A 7,687-nucleotide genomic window follows, 5' to 3' on the forward strand; every position below is an offset into this window, starting at 1 on the left:
GTGAATTCATTGTCCCAGGAAGGGGAAACTTTATTGACACATTCCTGGGGTCAGATACATCACATGATCACACTGACAGAACCACAGGCACATAGACACAGGCAACAGAGCATGCACAATGTCGGCACTAGTACAGAGTATATCCACCTTTCGCAGCAATGCAGGCTGCTATTCTCCCATGGAGACGATCGTAGAGATGCTGGATGTAGTCCTGTGGAACGGCTTGCCATGCCATTTCCACCTGGCCCCTCATTGGACCAGCGTTCGTGCTGGACGTGCAGACCGCGTGAGACGACGCTTCATCCAGTCCCAAACATGCTCAATGGGGGACAGATCCGGAGATCTTGCTGGCCAGGATAGTTGACTTACACCTTCTAGAGCACGTTGGGTGGCACGGGATACATGCGGACGTGCATTGTCCTGTTGGAACAGCAAGTTCCCTTGCCGGTCTAGGAATGGTAGAACGATGGGTTCGATGACGGTTTGGATGTACCGTGCACTATTCAGTGTCCCCTCGACGATCACCAGTGGTGTACGGCCAGTGTAGGAGATCGCTCCCCACACCATGATGCCGGGTGTTGGCCCTGTGTGCCTCGGTCGTATGCAGTCCTGATTGTGGCGCTCACCTGCACGGCGCCAAACACGCATACGACCATCATTGGCACCAAGGCAGAAGCGACTCTCATCGCTGAAGACGACACGTCTCCATTCGTCCCTCCATTCACGCCTGTCGCCACACCACTGGAGGCGGGCTGCACGATGTTGGGGCGTGAGCGGAAGACGGCCTAACGGTGTGCGGGACCGTAGCCCAGCTTCATGGAGACGGTTGCGAATGGTCCTCGCCGATACCCCAGGAGCAACAGTGTCCCTAATTTGCTGGGAAGTGGCGGTGCGGTCCTCTACGGCACTGCGTAGGATCCTACGGTCTTGGCGTGCAACCGTGCGTCGCTGCGGTCCGGTTCCAGGTCGACGGGCACGTGCACCTTCCGCCGACCACTGGCGACAACATCGATGTACTGTGGAGACCTCACGCTCCACGTGTTGAGCAATTCGGCGGCACGTCCACCCGGCCTCCCGCATGCCCACTATACGCCCTCGCTCAAAGTCCGTCAACTGCACATACGGTTCACGTCCACGCTGTCGCGGCATGCTACCAGTGTTAAAGACTGCGATGGAGCTCCGTATGCCACGGCAAACTGGCTGACACTGACGGCGGCGGTGCACAAATGCCGCGCAGCTAGCGCCATTCGACGGCCAACACCGCGGTTCCTGGTGTGTCCGCTGTGCCGTGCGTGTGATCATTGCTTGTACAGCCCTCTCGCAGTGTCCGGAGCAAGTATGGTGGGTCTGACACACCGGTGTCAGTGTGTTCTTTTTTCCATTTCCAGGAGTGTATATACAAATGTATATGCACGCAGAGAAGCGCGGAGAATGTGTAAAAATCTTACAGCATGCCGCGAACTTACGTTTGGTGAGAAGCCGATGTAACACTGTGCACTGTCATTGCAGACTATCACTATGCCCCTCCAAGACTGAGCTACAAGCGTTGCAGTGTATTCGGCTCTGGACGACGCGTCGCCACTATGCAATGGTTGGGGACTGGCTGCCAGCCTTGTACGTTTCTATCCACACTTGAGGGACCCCAGGTTGCATTCACACAGCCCTACTGGACGCCAGAGCAATACATATTCTAGGTGCCATGCTAGTGGTCTCAGATGTGGCCAAAGACTGGATAAAAAGCAGACGAAGGGGCGGAGGCAACATTTGGATGCCTCCACAACGCCTGGCTGATGCGAAAAGATCGACGTGCAGCTCGCCCAGGGAAAGAATACTTGCTACGAATGCCATTTCTTAACGTCTGCGTGTGGTTTCCCTGTGTTTAGAAATGTGGGAACGATTTCCGACCCAGGCGTACATTCAAGTGACAAAAGTCTCGCGACAGCGATATGCACATATGCAGATGGCGGTAGTAATGCATGCACAAGGTCTACAAGTGTAGTGCAATGGCGCAGATGTCATTTTGTGCCGGCCAGGGTGGCCGAGCGGTTCTAGGCGCTACAGTCTGGAACCGCGCGACCGCTACTGTCGCAGGTTCGAATCCTGCCTCGGGCATGGTTGTGTGTGATGTCCTTAGGTTAGTTAGGTTTAAGTATTTTTAAGTTGTAGGGGACTGATGATCTCAGAAGTTAAGTCCCATAGTGCTCAGAACCATTTGAACCATTTTTTGTCATTTTGTACTCAGATGATTCATGGGAAAAGATTTGCGTCGTGATTATGGGCGCACGACAGGAATTAGCAGACTCTGAACGTGCTTCGGTAGCTCAGTTGGTAGAGCACTTGCCCGCAAAAGGCAAAGGTCCCGAGTTCGAGTCTCGGTCGGGCACACAGTTTTAATCTGACAGGAAGTTTCATATCAGTGCACACTCCGCTGCAGAGTGAAAATCTCCTTCTGGAAAGACCTGAATGCTAAAATCTGAACGTTTTGGTCAATCTTAACGATCGACGTTTCATAAAGAAGTCCATCATTAAAATGACAAATGTTGTAAATATCAACTCTGTAACTTAATTTGTTTAAAATATATAGTAAATTTAAATTATCAGCAGCTTCATTTACGCATCAGACCATCATTTCCTCCACACAAAAGACACTGGACGATGACAGCATGGCACCTCAGGTAATAGTATATTTGTTGTAAATTTTAGTGCATAATGATTAGTTTTGTTCTGTATTTATTTGTCAGAAAGCACATTGGTGTAGGGCTACTGGCCGTGACATCCAAAGTTAAGAAGGAAATTGTATTGCTTTTATGTAAAAGATTTTAACTTTGATTATGTAATGGATGCTATTGTTACTTTATTTAGAAGGAGAAAGTGGTCAAGATTTGATTATTTAAATATGTTAAAATGTAAAATAATGTAGAATAAGCTGTAGCCAATCAGATAGACGGCCTCAGGAAAGGGAACTGCCCTAGTCAATTGAGCAAGGATATTCGTCGCGCGGGAAACGCGGCCAGGGACGGGCAAAAGGGTACAGTTCGGACTGAGACACGAAAGCGAACAGTCGGTCTTTAGGCAGCTAGGAAGTGAAACGACTTAGAAAATTTCGCCTTGTGTGGGATCGCGGGACTTGGTCTCTGAGAGGTGAGCAGCCGCGCGCCTGGTGTGACATGTAACTTTTCGCGTAAATATCAAGGTGGAGTATTGGACTTGTGTTTCGCGATGAGACTGTGAATGATCAAACTGTGTCAAATGGATATGCGCTCGAGTGTGACAGTAACTCTAAATACGACCACTTTCGCTATTAGTTTTCTTTCTAAATAAACATTATTTTAACGAAATCGGAACTGGGTGGCCTACGTCGTTTATTTAGCTCCCGATATTATTATTACGGTTATTATATGTTGTATTCATTGTGTATTTCGGAGACCTGCCATCAGCCAGACAATTTAACAAAAGGCTCACAAGTGTCTAATTTAGGGAGTGTGTAAGACGTATGCGTTGCCGGCGATGGGCGAGGCATGGCAGAATCTCTGACCAGAGAGTAGTATGTAGTTAGTTGTTGCTTGTCGCTAGTCGGCAGTAGTGGTCAGTCGGCAGTAGTATTCAGTCCGTGGTAGTCTTCAGTCCGTGCTAGTCTGCAGTAGTCGACAGTAGTCGGCGCGTGCCTGCGTGTGTCGGCAGTCTGCCGTGGTCGGGACTCTGGAGGATGAGTTTTATTGTAGAAGGTAAAGAAGCAGCCTTGCGCATATCTAGTAATGTATATTAACTGTCATTTAATTTCTTTAAAAAAAAATGCCCCAATAATTATTTTTATAATATAAAGTAACTTTTTTAAAGAAAAGCATTCATTTCAACTTAAAGAATATTTCCAATGCATGATCATTCCTTCCAAGAATTAGAAAAAAATATACGCCAGCACTGCACGAAGCTGTGTCAAAAAAAAAATTCCACATAAGAGCAGATATACATTCGCAGTTTTTATTGAGGTAAGAATTTTGCTTTTTTTATTCAGAATACAGGGCCGAAGGGCAGCGCTGCTGTCCTCATAAAATTTACCAGGTTACTAATTTTTTTTTTATTATGGTGTTTAGCAATTTTTCTGTTTCGAACTTAACATTAAATGAGAAAAGAATTTTGTGGTTACATTAAATGTGAATGCATTTCTGCACGAAGACTATAAATGGGAAGCAATTTTGTTCAGAGATTACATTAAAATTAATTTTGTTCAGAAGTTACAATATTTAAAAATTCATTTAATTATTATTTTTGTGGGAGGTTACGCTTGGCTCATGGTTCATTTCATTATTCTTGTGGGGAGTTTACACTTGGCGCATGGCACATTTTTAATTATTATATTTTTGTGTGGGGAGGTTACAAGTGTAATGCGACACGTGCAGTTCAAACCCTAGACGAGTTTGAGCCAAGACATTTCGACGAAGGGGAACCGCAAGTGAGCCCGAACATCTTTGGGATGTTAGCTCGCAAACGGTAGATGCAGCAAGATGCATGGCACATTCCATTTCGGAAACCTTAGGGAATTCGATATTCTGAGATTCACAGTGTCGAGAGTGTGCCGAGAACACCACGTTTCAGGCATTACCTCTCACCACAGACATCGCAGTGGCAGACGGCCTTCACTTAACGGCCGAGAACAGTGGCGTTTGCGTAGAGATGTCAGTGCTAACAGACAAGCAACACTGCATGAAATAACAGCAGAAATCAATGTGGGACGTACGATGAGCGTATCCGTTAGGACAGTGCGGCGAAATTTGGCGTTAATGGGCTATGGCACCAGACGACCGACGTGAGTGCCTTTGCTAGAGGCACAACATCACCTGCACCGCCACTCCTGGACACGTGACCATATCGGTTGGACTCTAGACGACTGGGAAAACGTGAGTTCGTCGGATGAGTCATGATTTCAGTTGGTAACAGATGATGGTAGGGTTCGAGCGTGGCTCAGATCCCGATGATGGGATCCTGGGATCCTGGTGGTGGCCATAGAGGCAACATGGCTCATTGTTACTGCTGGGGACTGCCAACGGCTTTTTGAGTCCATGCCACGTCGAGTTACTGCACCATGCCGGGAAACATGCTGCACGATCACAGACTGCGTGTCACCAGTTGAGAACGGATGTCCTGTCTCATGTCGACTCATCCGCCATCACCGCCTCACCTATGAATGTCTTCCCTCATTCCATCCTCACAACGTACACTTTGGGACAAAAGTCATGAGATAACTCCCAATATCTTGTCGGACCCCTCATTGCCCGGTGCAGTGCAGCAATTCGACGTGGCATGGGCTCAAAAAGTCATTGGCACTTCCCTGCAGAAATACTGAGCGATGTTTCCTCTATAGGAGCCCATAATAGCGAAAATATCGCCGGTGGAAGATCTTGTGCACGAACCGACCTCTCGATTATGTGCCATAAATGTTCGATGTGATTCATGTCGGGCGATTTGGGTGGCAACATCGTTCGCTCGAACTGTCGAATGTTCTTCAAACCAATCACCAACAATTCCGGCATTTGTGACATGCCACATCGTCATCGATAAAAATTCCGTCGCTGTTTAGGAACATGAAATCCAGGAATGGCTGCAAATGGCCTCCAAGCAGCCCAATATAACTATTTACGGTCACTGACAGGTTCAGTTGGACAGGAGCATCCCCTCCATTTCACGTAAACACACCCCATACCATTATGAAGTCACCGCCAGCTTGCACAGTGCCTTGTGGACAAGCTGGATCGCGGCGTCTGCGGCACGCTTGAACCCTGCCATCAGCTCTTACCAACTGAAATCAGGACTCAGTGGCCAGACCACGATTTTACAGTCGTCTAAGGTCCATCCGATATGGTCAAGAGAACAGGAGAGGCGCTGCAGGTGATGTCGTGATGTGATGTTAGTAAAGGCACTCGCGACGGTCATCTGGTGCCATAGCCAATTAACACCATATTGTCCTTATACACCTATTGGAAAGCCATCTCGTATATATGCAATATATATGTAACAAAAGGGGAAAAGTTACAAAAAGGTAAATATTAGTTTGTTCAAAGTCATTAACCTCCGAAAGTTCTTGACTGATTGAAAGTTTGACACAATGCTGAATTATTCTAATATGAGCAAACCGGATTTTGGTTGCAATAATTACACATCTGTTTTTTGAAACAGATTGAATTTAATTCAAAATAATATCCATTGTTATTTATACACCTCTCCCACCTCTCCGGCAGGCTATGAATTCCACGCCAAAAAAACACTTCTTCTTTTGACGCCAACGAGTCAGCGAGACATTTTCGTACATTTTCACACGATTTTAAGCGTTGTTCAGCGAGAGCGTGTCCCAGTGATGCAAATAGATGATAATCGGATGGAGCCAAGCCTGGAAAATTAGCTGCATGGCTTAGTGTTTCACAACTGAACGTCTTGATCCTTTCCCTGACCTGTTTTGCTGTGTGTGATGGGGCGTTATCATGCAGCAATATGACTTTGTGTTGCCTTTTTCCACATTCTGGTCGTTTTTCACGTAATGCTCGATTTAAATCGATCATTCGCTGTTTGTAGCAATCAGTGTTAACGGTTACACATTGTTTTAGCAGCTCATAATAGATGACATTCTACTGATTCCACCGAACACACGCTACGGTCGCAGGTTCGAATCCTGCCTCGGGCATGGATGTGTGTGATGTGTTAGATAGGTTTAAGTAGTTCTAAGTTCTGGGGAACTGATGACCCCAGATGTTAAGTCCCATAGTGCTCAGAGCCATTTGAACCATTTTAACCACCGAACACAGAGCAGTGGATGCGACGGTTTTCCTGGATTCACCCATGATTTACGACTCTTAGCATTCTCAAAATACATACATTTTCCATCATCTGTCACTATTCAATGGAGAAACGACTTTCTTTTGTATCTGGTGAGCAGCATTTCTCAACTGGTCTTTCGAATTAGTGGTCTTATCACCAACACTTTTTCTACTTGTTCGAGACTCAGTTATGAGAAGAATCACAGCAGGCAGGAAACGAGGAATCCATGAACGTCTGGAGGATTTGGATTTTGCAGATGACATAGTTTTATTAGCTCAAAGGCTGACTGATATGCAAGCTAAATTAGACTTGCTGTAAGAAGAAGCAGAGACTGCTGGCCTCAAGATAAACATAGGAAAAACAAAGGAAATGAGAGTAAATTCAGGGAACATGGAGGTGCCACTGTTAAAAAGGGAGCAGCTGGTGGAGACTGTCAACTCATTCCTGTATCTGGGTAGTATAGTGACAGAAGGTGGTGGAGCTGAAGATGACGTGAAAAAGCGCTTTAAGAAGGCAAATACTGCCTTCATACAATTGTATCCAATATGGAAAAATAGAAATATTAGGTACAAAACAAAAATCCGTTTTTTTAATACAAATGTGGAAGCTGTACTTCTGTACGCCAGTGAAAGCTGGAAAATGGATAAAAAGATAACATCCCCGTTATAAAGCTTCATAAATAGATGTCTCCGACGCATCATGAATATCTGGTGGCCAGAAAAAATATGCAATGAGGAGCGCCGCGAGAATAATAAACCAGATACCCGTAGAAGGCCAGGTACGAGAGAGAAAGTGGGGGTGGTTGGGGCCACATTGAGAAAACCAGATGGAGACATCGAGAAAAAAGTACTGGAAAGGAATCCCCAGGGAACAAGGAAGA

The 7,687-nt window shown here is 46.3% G+C and overlaps 1 non-coding gene across 1 annotated transcript; it reads left to right on the plus strand.

The window, feature by feature from the left end:
* The first annotated feature begins 2,309 nt into the window (after positions 1-2,309).
* Positions 2,310-2,384, plus strand: Trnal-caa. Its single transcript has one exon. It is a non-coding gene; the product is annotated as a tRNA-Leu (tRNA).
* Positions 2,385-7,687: the final 5,303 nt, after the last annotated feature.

Source organism: Schistocerca piceifrons, chromosome 2 (genome assembly GCF_021461385.2).
Source record: "Schistocerca piceifrons isolate TAMUIC-IGC-003096 chromosome 2, iqSchPice1.1, whole genome shotgun sequence".
Taxonomy (NCBI): domain Eukaryota; kingdom Metazoa; phylum Arthropoda; class Insecta; order Orthoptera; family Acrididae; genus Schistocerca; species Schistocerca piceifrons.